The sequence below is a fragment of the Bufo bufo genome, chromosome 8 (genome assembly GCF_905171765.1).
Source record: "Bufo bufo chromosome 8, aBufBuf1.1, whole genome shotgun sequence".
Classification (NCBI taxonomy): Eukaryota; Metazoa; Chordata; class Amphibia; order Anura; family Bufonidae; genus Bufo; species Bufo bufo.
In genome coordinates this window covers 188,062,438-188,076,340 of record NC_053396.1, presented here as the reverse complement: position 1 = coordinate 188,076,340, position 13,903 = coordinate 188,062,438, and the positions used below count along the sequence as shown (strand labels likewise).

General features: G+C 47.5%; 1 long non-coding RNA gene across 1 annotated transcript in view; it reads left to right on the top strand.

The window, feature by feature from the left end:
* The first annotated feature begins 293 nt into the window (after positions 1-293).
* The window catches only part of LOC120977349, a 55,008-nt gene continuing 41,398 nt past the window's right edge, over positions 294-13,903 (top strand). The window contains exon 1 of the long non-coding RNA XR_005773881.1: positions 294-758. This is a non-coding gene — a long non-coding RNA (uncharacterized LOC120977349). The remainder of the gene's footprint in view (positions 759-13,903) is intronic.

The window sequence follows — 13,903 nt, the reverse complement described above, 5'->3', positions numbered from 1 at the left end:
CCATACCTCTGTATGCAGGGTCTGAATGGAAACGTTCTTATGCTTACATTCAGAGGCTGAAATCCTGTCCTGGTATTGTGTGAAATATGACAGTCCCAATAATGATAGACAAATGTTGTGTTTGTGTACCTTAGAGCATTGAATGGACAATTAAGGGTTAACCCCTAGGCTCACTGTGATAGGTTGCCGGTAGATGATCATGGGTCCGCTCCCTGGTTAGTTAGAATCAGTGCAGTTGAGTTCTAGTTATGCTACAGTAAAAACCTACATGTGCAAGCTCCTCAGAGCTGGGCCTAAGTTCAAAGAACCCTCATCTCTGAGAATTCAACAGCTAAGGAAGCAACTACCGCCTGGGATGTGCAGAAATATTTAACAAACCTTATTGCATGCCTAAGGTTCTGAGGAGAGACTTTAGAGAGAGACAGAGAAGGACTACTGCAGCCTCCATTATCGTCACTGTCAATATGTTACTATTGGGGAAGGATTTCAGTTATATGCTTTGAAACTGTGCCTTGTTACTACTACCCTCATTCTGCACTTCAGTAAAGAGAGACTTATTTATGTATACCAGCGGGCCTGGTTACTGACTCCACCATCCACCGGCTATTACGCTTGCTCCCCTGCCTCGCACCTAAATATCTAGGGCACCCCAACTACCAACAGGCAGGAACTCCAGCTCCAAGCAGTGACCTGAGGGACGAAAGGGTGTGCCCTCCAGTCCCAGCGACAGCAAGAGGGGGAGATCACCACTGTGACCTGTGAGTACTAGAACCACCTTCTGGGCTTAAACACCTTCCATCCACTCCCTAGTGGGTCACTGCAGTGCAACTAAAGGTTACATGGCCTGTTCCTTAAGTCAAAAAATCATCATCGTGACATGGCTTTATATATGTAAAAATGATTCAGATGAGGTTTTTTCTTTCCCCATGCAATGTGCTGTACAATTACACATGACTGTCCAGGTTACCATTGCACCCATGAATCATCCATTAAGTATTAACCAGAAGACCAGGCCCACCATGCATGCACCAGGTACAAGAAGTAGTTCTTCTGGCCTCATCAGATACCTTACCATATTATGTCATGTATACAGTTCACAGCCCCAGATTCCAACCGTTATATGTCATCCTTTTCCTCCGCTGGAACTCTGCAAATCAGTATCCAAGGTAAACAGCCAAGTGTTTTGGCTCTTACAAAATCTATGAAATATCTAGTACACTTCCTCCCAAATACATGTGTAGTGAGGAGAGCGTTGTGTAAAGGGGGGGAACCTTATGCTCGCTTTTGCAGTCCGTATACTGGGATTGCTTAGTGGTTTGGTTTTGTCTGTAGTTAGATTGCTTTTCTTATGCAGATTTTTTGCACTTCAGATGATCTGGATCAGGGAATCTCAACCTGTGGCCTCCCAGCTGTTGCAAAAATACAACTCCCAGCATGCCCTAATAGATGTAGGCTGTCCAGGCATGCTGGGAGTTGTAGTTTGGCAACAGCGGGAGGGCCGCAGGTTGGGCATCCCTGATCTGAATGGGGAGTCTGTAACACCCCAGTGGTGTTTCCACTTCTTCACCCTGCTGCTATCTCTAATGGGCTAACCTGAATGTCATCTGTGTATTTCCATCCAGGTCCTTTATATGGTGCAATGATAATATTTCTATGCAACTGTTTTATTAAATGTAATTTACATGGTTCACCAGCAGGTGGCAGCAAATTTGGCAGAGCTGTACTTAGGTAGAATGGAGCTTTCCATTCAATTCTAACCCCGCTCTGTGGAGAAGTGGGCTAGCCCTCTTTCCTGCAGGAAGGGTGGAGACCAGTTAGATCCAGTCTTGTTTACCCCCAACTAGGGGAAGGGTGTGCAGGGGCACATCTCTGCTGGACATGCCCACGCCAGCCAGAGCACCTTAAGCTCTGCTGGAGCCAGGAGGAAAGTTCCCTGGCATAACCTAGAGTCAGACTACAAAGTGAAGTGTAGCAAACAGATGAAGCTGAGTTATACAGCCAGCCTGTCAGTACAGCAGATTAAGAGAGAAACAGATATAGCAGAGTGGAGTTTGCCTGCCAGTTTCATGCTAAAGCCTGCTGGAACCAAGACACAGCCTGTAAACTGTTCTGGAGAACGTTTATGCAAAGTAAAGCTGCCATTGAACTTCATCTCAAGGTCTGGACTCAAGTTATTCCTTTATCCCTCAATTATTCCCCCTATTTCTTGCTTTGGAGCCAAAGCCTGGGGTCCAACCGTATCCAGGTAGGATCACCGTGACACACATAAAGAGACATTTTAGGCCACACTATACCACTCGGCAATTCCTACACCTGGGACGCGCACGATATAGAGGGCCCTGGGGTGCGTCCGCCCGTTGCAAGTCAGATTTCTCGATGGTGCTAAAGGGAATTGCTATTGCTGTTCTCCTGGAAGTTAGCGGTGAGCTCGAAGCAAGTGAAGGGTTGTTTATTGGGAGTAGCAGTGATGGTCTGAGCAATGGAGCAACATGATCACTAAAGAGTTGGCAGTGGGCTGGAAGATGTGAGATGTGGCCCTCAGAGAACCAGTGTAGAAGGTCACATAGTGTATTTAAGTAGCGACCACTTTTTGGGGGATAGGCCACAGAGGCGGGTTTCTTTGCAGTGTTCTGCGCAGGCTGCTGCTGAAGAGAACTGTGTTGTCAACTTGGCTCTGGAACAGTCTGCTGAAGTCATCCTTAAGGGAGTGGAATGGGTGCAAAGCTCAAATCCAGGGGAGGCTGCGGTTGGCTCCAGATGAGCGTTGTAATAAAGATCAGCTTAATAGGGACCAGTAGGGAGCTATAGCAGGAGCTTGAACACCTGAATGCCTAAGGCCTCTTTCACACGGGCGTTGCGGAAAAATGTGCGGGTGCGTTGCGGGAACACCCGCGATTTTTCCGCGCCAGTGCAAAACATTGTAATGCGTTTTGCACTCGCGTGAGAAAAATCGTGCGTGTTTGGTACCCAAACCCGAACTTCTTCACAGAAGTTCGGGCTTGGGATCGGTGTTCTGTGGATTGTATTATTTTCCTTTATAACATGGTTATAAGGGAAAATAATAGCATTCTGAATACAGAATGCTTAGTAAAATAGCGCTGGAGGGGTTAAAAAAAAATAAAAAATCATTTAACTCACCTTAATCCACTTGATTGCGTAGCCCGGCATCTCCGTCTGTCTCTTTTACTGAATAGGACCTGTGGTGAGCATTAATTATAGTTCAAGGACCTGTGATGACGTCACTCCGGTCATCACATGGTACGTCACATGATCTTTTACCATGGTGAATCACCGTGGTAAAAGATCATGTGACGTACCATGTGATGACCGGAGTGACGTCATCAAAGGTCCTGTAACTGTATTTAATGCTCACCATAGGTCCTTCAACAAAAGAGACACATGGAGATGCCGGGCTCCGCGATCAAGTGGATTAAGGTGAGTTAAATTATTATTATTTTTTAACCCCTCCAGCGCTGTTTTACTATGCATTCTGTATTCAGAATGCTATTATTTTCCCTTATAACCATGTTATAAGGGAAAATAATAATGATCGGGTCTCCATCCCGATCGTCTCCTAGCAACCGTGCGTGAAAATCGCACCGCATCTGCACTTGCTTGCGGAAGCTTGCGATTTTCACGCAACCCCATTCACTTCTTTGGGGCCTGCGTTGTGTGAAAAACGCACAAAGAGGAGCATGCTGCGATTTTCACGCAACGCATAAGTGATGCGTGAAAATCACAGCTCGTGTGCACAGCCCCATAGAAATGAATGGGTCAGTATTCAGTGCGGGTGCAATGCGTTCACCTCCCGCATCGCATCCGCGCGGAATACTCGCTCGTGTGAAAGGGGCCTAAGGGGTGGCCTAGTTAGTTGGTTTTGAGGCGCAGCAGGCTAAACGGAGTGGAATATGGTTAGTAAAGTTAAGGGCTCTTGAGAGTAGCATGAGTGAAATCTAAGTGGAGACTTGTGGGCCATGGGTATGGCTCCTGTGCAAATAAACAGAAAGTATATAACAACATAAACACCACTTTTCAACTTCAGTCCTTTTTAAGTTCAGTAACATTAAACTGGTTCTCCAGTTTTTTAACAAATTTTGGCTCCCTGATGACTGGAGCTGCGAAAGCAAATATACATAAGAGAGGACTGGAGCGCGACAAACTCGGCAGTGGACAGGAGCCAGAACTTAGTGGTGGGGAGAAGATAAGTATGCTTCCCTTCATAGGTCCAACAGGGATGGAGGAACCAAGATTTGTTAAAAATCTGGAGAATAGAATAGTACCACCTTGCGTGATTATTAAAGGGATTGTCCTCAGGTCATCAATTTCAGATCAGATATGGGCTTTGCCATAGACAGCAGCCTCATACAGAAAGAGAGAAGGGAGATGGCACATGCGCACTGCTGTTAAGTAAACAGTTAAGTAAAATTGAGCTGTTTGAACCAAATTTGGGCTGCAATTGTCTTCTTAAAAAAGGGAAATACTTGGGATAACCCAAGCATGTGCTGAGGATTGTGGGTCAGCACAATGATAAGAATTACCAGTACATTTGATTCTATAATAAGATGGAGACAATGATTCACTTCAACTTATTAAATTACTCTGCTGTAAAACGTTTTGTGTGAAATGTTTATGAGTTTGGACATACTTTGGCTCTTAAATGGAATTAATTGAGTCGTTTCCCAATTCACAGTAGTATAGGATATCTCAGGAGTAGAACATGCTAGTCTAGTGACAGTGATGTGTCTGCTCATGGGATTATGTCAATGAGGCCAAACTGCCTATCACAGAAGTGGACACAGACAACTTGATTTAGGCCTCTTTCATACTGGCAGGGGAACAGCCTGCTGGATCGGTAACTACCGTGTACAGCCGTGCGCTGCCTGCAGTCTGCACATCATCATTCACTATAATGGGGACCGGCGGAGATCTGGCCGCAGCACTACAAATACAACAAGAGGCAGCCGGACAAAAACCGCTGCGTGCAAGGCTTTACGTGGTAGTTATGGATCCGGCAGGCTGTTCCCATAGAGCCTGCCGGAACGAGTAACGCCAGTGTGAAAGAGACCTTAGGTCCATAAAAGATCTGCACCAACCCCGATTATACCAGACAGTCCTTGTCAAAATACTCACTATTTCATAGAATATTATTATTATACTTATGATGCTGGACCTTGTCATGACTATTTAAAAAGAGTTAACTCCAAAGAGCCACTAGGGTGATGGAAATAAACAATCATGCCTTTATTAACCCCCTCTGGTCTATCAGAAGAATGGAGATGAACCATGTGTCAACATTTCACCACCGTTTAGACCCCTTAGAAACAGTATGCACCCAGGTCCTCTCCTGATTACTCCTAGTCAATTCTTAAGTATGCACTCTCATTATAAATTTTTTACCTCGACCCTCTATTAACTTAACAAGCTGCTCTGACCTTCATACAGATGTAAGTAAAGGATGCTGAAGGACCAGTGGTCACATGACTAAGTTGAACAGGTCCTCAAATCACAGCAATAGAAAATATAAGTCCCTGTCCTGGTATATGTGAGTAGTATATTTCTGAGAGAGTCATATCTGCACAATTGAAAGGGAGAGACCCATAGTCTGCAGAGTGTGTTGGTGTGACCGGGCCATTGTACACACAGAACCACCGGTACTTAAGGACATGGTCTGCCAGTTCCCAGAATAGTGTGGTACAGGAAGAGACATCCACAGCTCAGAGTACTCCTGAGCAGTGGCGTAGCGTGAGTTGCCAGCACCCAGGGCAAGCCAAGTATTGCGCCCCCCCGATGTGTGGCCACGCCCCTTTTTACAGATAATGTAGTAGATATCACTTGCAGTCATACGTAACACCACAGATAACACAGTGATAACTCTCTGAGTACAGATAATGAGCCCCCAGATTTCAGAACTCGCACAGTGTGACCTAAAGGGTGGGGCCAGGATGCGGCAGGGTGGGCAAAAATATATATCCACCCTCCTATAACTACAGAACATACAGGGTAATACAGCGCCCCATACCTCTTACATCCAGTGACGTCTCCTTTGATGTAGATGTTCTCCTTCCTCATCTTCTCCTTTCAGACTAGACCACCATTTTTCAGCCATTTCTCATTTCTACAGTTCGACAAAAAAAATCTTAGTTTACTACTGTTCCATCATCCTCCCATCTTCTGGACAAATCATCCTACCACCTGCCGTGCTCCCCAATATTATACTGCAGAAACAGATGAATCCCCTGATAATAGTAGTATCATGCAGATAGTGCCCTTCAATAATTATTGGCACACAGTGCCCTAAAATAACTGCGCCCAGCAAATAGTGCCCCTGACACTAATAGTGTAAACATAACGTCCCCCAAAAATAATTGTGGTAAGCTGATACTGTGCCATGGTGCCCCCACAGCAATAGTGCTCCCAAAAGTCCCACCAATAGGAATAATTCTCTGCTAGAGCACACATGGTAGTAATAGTGCTCCTACATGTCCCCACTGGGCCCCAGAAGTAATAAAGCTCCCATAGTGTCCATACTAGTAATCATGTTCCCCATAGACCCCCAGTAGTAATAAAGCCCACCATAATGCCCCCCCCAGTAGTAATAATTCTCCTTATAATGTGACATTACAAAAATCCCCCCTTATAATGTGTGCCAGTGCAAAAAATACCCCCTTTCAATGCCCCCAGTTGAGCTAATGTCCCCATAGTGCCCCCATAATGTGCCAGTATAAAATACCACTGTATATTGCCCCCAGTAAATGCCCCCATAGTGCTCCTGTCCCGCCTTCCTCCTAGTGCCCCCCATAATGTACCAGTATAAATATGCCCAATATATAGTGCCCCAGTAGATGTCCTCAGTGTCCCCCATAATTTCCAAGTATAAAATACACCTTCTTAGTGCCTCCCCGTAGATGACCCCATAGTACTCCTCTCCCCCCTTCCCCATAGTACCCACCATAATGTGTCCCAGTATAAAATGCCCCTATACAGAGACCCCCATATAAAATACCCCTTCTTTGTGGCCTCAGTAGATGCCCTTATAGTCTTTCTCTCCCCCTTTCCCCCATAGTGCCCCCCATATAAAATACCCCTTCTTTGTGGCCTCAGTATATGCCCCCATAGTGCCCCCCAATAATGTGCCAGTAAGACATGCCCCATAGATGCCTTATAGTGCCACACATTAATGTGCCAGTAAGAAGTGCCCCCATAGATGCCCCTACAGTGCCCACCAATAATGTGCCGGTAAGAATTTCCCCCATAGATGCCACCTAATAATGTGCCATTAAGAAGTGCCCCCCATAGATGCCCCCCAATCACGTGCCAGTATGAAGTGCCCCCCATAGATGCCCCCAATCATGTTCCAGTAAGAAGTGCCCCCCAATCATGTGCCAGTAAGAAGTGACCCTCCATAGATGCCCCCCCAATTATGTGCCAGTAACAAGTGCCCCCACAGCGCTCCTCTCCTGTATTATACCATATTAAAAATAATAAACACTTATACTTACCTCCATCAGGCCTCTTCCGGCCTGTGTCCCGCGCTGTACAGCTCAGGCGGCGCGATGCAGTGGCCTAGTGCCTGCAGCCTGTCAGAGGAAGGGGGAAGGGAGACGCCTCTCTCCTGCCCCACAGCATCTATACAGATGACTATAGAGATGAGCGCTTCGACAATGAAAGCAATCATCTCCCTGTGCCCTGCCGCAGCCCCCCACTTAACACCAATAGCCCCACCCACGCTTACCATCAGAAAGCTGGGGCTGCCTGCCGCTGCTGATTTAATATGATATGTATACTGTAACTAGGCAGGGGCCCATCAAGTACTTCCCCGGCTCCCCGGTGGGCCAGTCCGAGCCTGCTAAATAGTACTATCAAGATAGAACAGCAACAAAGTAGGGAGGGTCAAGCTCAGATTGGCCCACAGGCTAAAAGGTGAATCCCCTAGTAGGCTCCTGAGCAAGGTGGGCCCCTAGTCCCCCACCCACTGCACAAATGGCACAGTAAACTGACTGCACTACATACAGATAGGTAGCACACACTATCTCAACCAGCCTATGTTCATATAAAAACTGGGTAGATTATTTATCAAACTATCCAGTTTATTTTTAAAGAGGAATCAGGTGGCTGAAGTGACTTCTAGGCGCAGAGACAGAACCGCAAATATCCTTTTTCATTAGGGACCCACCATCTCGATGTTGATGCAGGGACCCCCATAATCAATCATCTTTAGGCCTCTTGCACACGAACGCGTGCTGCGGACCACAAATTGCGGTCCGCTAATGCACGGGCACTGACCGTGGGCCAGCCGCATGCGGATTGCGACCCACGATCGGTCCGTTCCACAAAAAGATAGGACAAGTTCTATCTTTTTGCGAAACGGAAGCACAGAACGGAACCCCGCGAAAGCACTCCGTAGTGCTTCCGTTCCGTGGTTCCGTACTGCATCTCCGGATTTGTGGACCCACTCAAGTGAATGGGTCCACATCCGTGATGCGGAATGCACACGGCCGGTGTCCTGTGTATTGCGGACCCACCGCATGCGGGCCGCAAAACGGCCACGGGGGGACAGACGGTCATGTGCAAGAGGCCTTAGGGTCTTGCTAATCCCGTCCAATTGAAGTGAATGGGCGGCTTGTAATTGCACCTGCTCACCTCTGCACTGTCGACGGCGAGAAGGTGAAGGGAAGGCTGCACGGGCACGGAGCGCCGCCGTCTCCTTAACCAGCTGATCAGCGGGGGTGCCATGCGTCGGACTCCTGCCGATCTGATATTAATGACCTATTCTGAGGATCGGTCATCAATAAAAATAACTTGGACAACCCCTTTAATTACCTGTCAGAAATAAAGGCCGCAATACAAAGGATGTACAACAAGTAGAAAGGCATCTTTCATTTCTTTATATTGTTCCTCAGTTCGGTTCTGTGTGCATTAGTTGTGCAGAATACATCATTTTGGAGGCTGGTGACTACCTGGTCCTGCACATTTCATATAGGATCAGATCACAGTAAATATGTTTTCTACCATTGTACAAGCACCACTGACCTGTCATTTTGTTCTCATGACCTTACAATGACAGAAGCAATAATCCTGTCAGAGGGGCATATGAAGCCCTGTGTCCCACTGCACATGTCTCACATATGAGGTGTGTCCATGTACACAAAGTCCACAGTGCTGACAGTTCTCACACCTGGTGCCTCGTAATGGGGAGGACTTTGGTAGGGCATAGACCAGGCATGCTCAACCTGCGGCCTTCCAGCTGTTGCAAAACTACAACTCCCAGCATTCCCAGACACTGTACAGCTATCAGCCTACAGCAGGGCATGGTGGGAGTTGTAGTTTTACAACAGCTGGAGGCAGGGCCGCTGATAGGCCAGTACAGCTGGCCCAGTTGTACCGGGCCCGGCTGGCAGGGGGGCCCGGGCAGCCTCGACATAACCAAACCACCTCCGGACCGCTGTACGCAGATTCGCGTTCCAGAGGTGGCAGCCCTGCGCTCAGCGACGCATATACGCGTCATCTCGCGTGAGCCGGGATTTCCTGTGAACGCGCGCACACAGGCGCGCGCGCTCACAGGAACGGAAGGTAAGAGAGTTGATCTCCAGCCTGCCAGCGGCGATCGTTCGCTGGCAGGCTGGAGATGTGTTTTTTTTAACCCCTAACAGGTATATTAGACGCTGTTTTGATAACAGCGTCTAATATACCTGCTACCTGGTCCTCTGGTGGTCCCCTTTGTTTGGATCGACCACCAGAGGACACAGGTAGCTCAGTAAAGTAGCACCAAGCACCACTACACTACACTACACCCCCCCCCGTCACTTATTAACCCCTTATTAGCCCCTGATCACCCCTGATCACCCCATATAGACTCCCTGATCACCCCCCTGTCATTGATCACCCCCCTGTCATTGATCACCCCCCTGTAAAGCTCCATTCAGATGTCCGCATGATTTTTACGGATCCACTGATAGATGGATCGGATCCGCAAATCGCATCCGGACGTCTGAATGAAGCCTTACAGGGGCGTGATCAATGACTGTGGTGATCACCCCATATAGACTCCCTGATCACCCCCCTGTCATTGATTGCCCCCCTGTCATTGATCAACCCCCTGTAAAGCTCCATTCAGACGTCCGCATGATTTTTACGGATCCACTGATAGATGGATCGGATCCGCAAAACGCATCCGGACGTCTGAATGAAGCCTTACAGGGGCGTGATCAATGACTGTGGTGATCACCCCATATAGACTCCCTGATCACCCCCCTGTCATTGATCAACCCCCTGTAAAGCTCCATTCAGACGTCCGCATGATTTTTACGGATCCACTGATAGATGGATCGGATCCGCAAAACGCATCCGGACGTCTGAATGAAGCCTTACAGGGGCGTGATCAATGACTGTGGTGATCACCCCATATAGACTCCCTGATCACCCCCCTGTCATTGATTACCCCCCTGTCATTGATCAACCCCCTGTAAAGCTCCATTCAGACGTCCGCATGATTTTTACGGATCCACTGATAGATGGATCGGATCCGCAAAACGCATCCGGACGTCTGAATGAAGCCTTACAGGGCTTACAGAAGGCGGCGTCTGGGGAGGGGCCAAGGGCGGGGCCAGGGGTGTGGCTGAAGGAGGGATCAGGGGGTGGAGCTGAAGGGGGCCCCGTCATGTATGCTGTACGGGGCCCCATGATTTCTATCAGCGGCCCTGGCTGGAGGGCCGCAGGTTGAGCATCCCTGGCATAGACTATCACAGGGCTCACCTCTGAATGACATGGCTGACACAGGATCTGGACTAGTCCTGAAGCGGCAGTGCAGCAGCCATCTTCTGCTTCTTCTTACTCCGGCTCCGCAGTGTCTTTCCCGACTGGAATGGGGGCGGAGCCTATCGGTGAAGTGCCCATACTGCCGTGCGTGCCTTGGTGATTCATCAGGGCGCGCGCTCCTAAACCGCTCCTCACTCTGTGGCGCTGCGCAGTGCTGCAGAGGGAAAAACTCACAGTGATTAAATTTTTTTTTTTTTGCCAGCGGGCAGTGCCCCCATGCAGTCTGGTGCCCCCCCCACGCTACGCCACTGCAACTGAGAACTGAGTGGCGTACATAGATAAGTAAGGGCCCCAGAGCAAGAATCAAACCAGGGCCCCTGCACAGGACAGGAGGGTTTCTGCCTAAACCCTTTTCAATGACCCTGCCTTATTTGCTAAAAGTTGTTCCTATAGAGGGTAGAGACCAAGTTTTTACCTCCAGTAGAAGAGGAGATAATCCCAAGTTCCCAACTATGACTGGGCCCCCTCTTGCCCTGGGCCCCATAGCAGTCGCATGGTCTGCCGCTATGGTAGTTACGGCCCTGCTTCACAAGTATACTGCTTTCCTATAGTCTCTCCCAAACGCATAGAGTGGTCTTCATAACTCTTCTTTCACCCCAGGGTTCCCTCTCATCTCCTTTCACATGCTTCCACTTATCATCTTCTCCCAGAGTCCATCCTGCTCCAAAGGTCCTTGAACTTCTTCTAGTTGAATTTCTGGCAAAACTGACAAAACGGTATCAAATCTACAGCATATTTGCTACAATTTGTGCACAACTGTATTGCAGTTGAAGTGTATATAAGTAAATTTCCACAAAACTGCAGCAGTGAAATATGTCTGGGCCCACAGGGGTTCAGGAGCTTAGGGAATTCACTATCTCCCGGGTCAACCAGTCTGAGCTTACTTCCATACATGAAGGGGTTTAGGGCACATGGACAGAGATCTGCAGCAGAAGCTCGATAGACCCAGAGTTGTTCCTATGATGGGTGGGGGAATTTAATCTCCACCCATATTTATACCACCGGGTGGAGATGTAAGCAGCTGGTGATACATATGCATGTTCCAAATGTTGCATAAGTAATGCTCATTGGGATGGGGTCTCCTCCCATATGTTGTGTCATGAGGCACTATTACTTTCACCACCACATGGTGACCACATCTGTATTTTATAAGTGCTATGGTCGAGATGGGACTGAGTTAACTATGCAAGGGTCTCTCTTATGTCATTAGGGTGGGTCAGGAATCCAGACCAGGAACGTCACCACAGACAGATTGTAAAACAACAGCTACACCCAATTCCTATAATGTCCTACAATTCCCAGAAAAGTATGGTCTAAATGTGCCGACGCTCAAATATTATACCCAGAAGACGTAAATTACCCTCATTAAGAGCAATTCTGTTACAGCGCACTGGAGTTACATATCTTACATTCATCTATTACTACATTTTGTTACCTATATGATAATAATTAATGCAAAGATGCCTATTGGGAAGGAATCCATTTTTAACCCTTACCAGGGAATCTCTCCAATGGGACGATTACCAGAACAGAAAGTATGTACAAAGAGCATCTCTCTCTGGACCCAGCATGTCCATACATTACATGGACAGCAATTCATTTCAGTGGCCACCGTGAAATGCTCCATTTCCACTTTGGCGGCACTACAGAGAAATTGAACATTTGCTATTGGGTTCTCACATAGATAACGACTGATTGCTACTGATCCCATCAGTGTGACATCTGTCAGGAATGGAGAATGGGGAGAATTTTAGGTGGTATGACCCAGTGTCTCCAAGTATGCCTCTGCCCATGTGATGCACCAGGCCCACAGTCAAGGTGTGGAGAAGGTGGGAGTGGCAATTAGTGTGGTCGTAGTCCTCATGATGGTTATTCCCTGCTCCAGTGCTCTCCTAGGCCATGCATGCAGTTGGGGGGAGGGGGCAACCCTTCTTTCCTTAGAGGCACTCATATATAGGCTGTCTTTTACTGAATAGATGATGGTTGTCACAGTGCAAATACATTCAGTAGGCATGATTCACAAGTATATCACAGAGTATGTTTGTTCTTAAAGACTGTGTATAGAGGATGGCTACTGTGTTGGCCCTCTCTGAGCCTCTTTCCACAGACACAACATCTTTCCAAATGACCAAAGGTGTTCAGTTTCTGTAATTTTTTAAAATTTTTCTTGGGGTGAAGTCCTAGATCGGATGTCGGTGTCAGTAGTGTGGCGGGCGCCAGAAGCAATATAACCAAAACTACATGCAAGTAAAGTCTAAAGCCATATGCATGCATTACCTTTACTATCTCTGTCCAAACACTGTCTCTTTATGGTCCTCAATGTTCTGCAAAAATTCAATGCTTCTTTCACTCAGAGATTCGTTCTTAGCAAAATTGGTTTTGTGGCCGCTTTTCACTCACAGGGATGGTGTATCTCCACTGAAAGAGAATTTATTTTCTCCTGTTCAGCTTGTCTGGGTTCCACACTAGCAGCATGCATGTCATGTCATCACTCTACGCTGACTTGCCAGGAACTCTATACAGGGGAAAGTGGGGCTAGCCCACCACCTGCAACTATTACTAAGGATTTCTGGTTAAAGATTTCCTTCCTATACTCAGCATTTTGCAATACATAGTGCATAGTAAAGTCACTTCAATGATTTGTACCGCTGAAAGTGCATAGTGAACATCTCAGTAAACATTCTACCAATTTAGAAGTGATCCAAAGTGTATTGTAACAAAAAAAACTTTAACAGTGAACCATAGCATCAGGGGTGGATTGGCCATAGACTCAACAGGAAAATGTCCCATTGGGGACACCAAGTAGTTATGTACCTGGCTGGCGACCACAGATGCCCTCCTGATTCCTAAATCAAACTGTATTGCCATCCTAAAGGCAACTGGAGTAGAAGGCCGTAGCATGGCAGCTGGCACTGGTCACCATAGAGGGGCAGCTTCTGAGGAGGTATTTTGAGGATTTATTTGAGCTGCACTGTGGTTTTTGATGCTGCTAGGGCAGTTTATTGTGTTGCACTGAGATACCTGGCTCTGCTGGGGCAGTTTTTGTGCTGCAATATGGTATCGCTGGCCACGGCTATTTGTGTTGGCC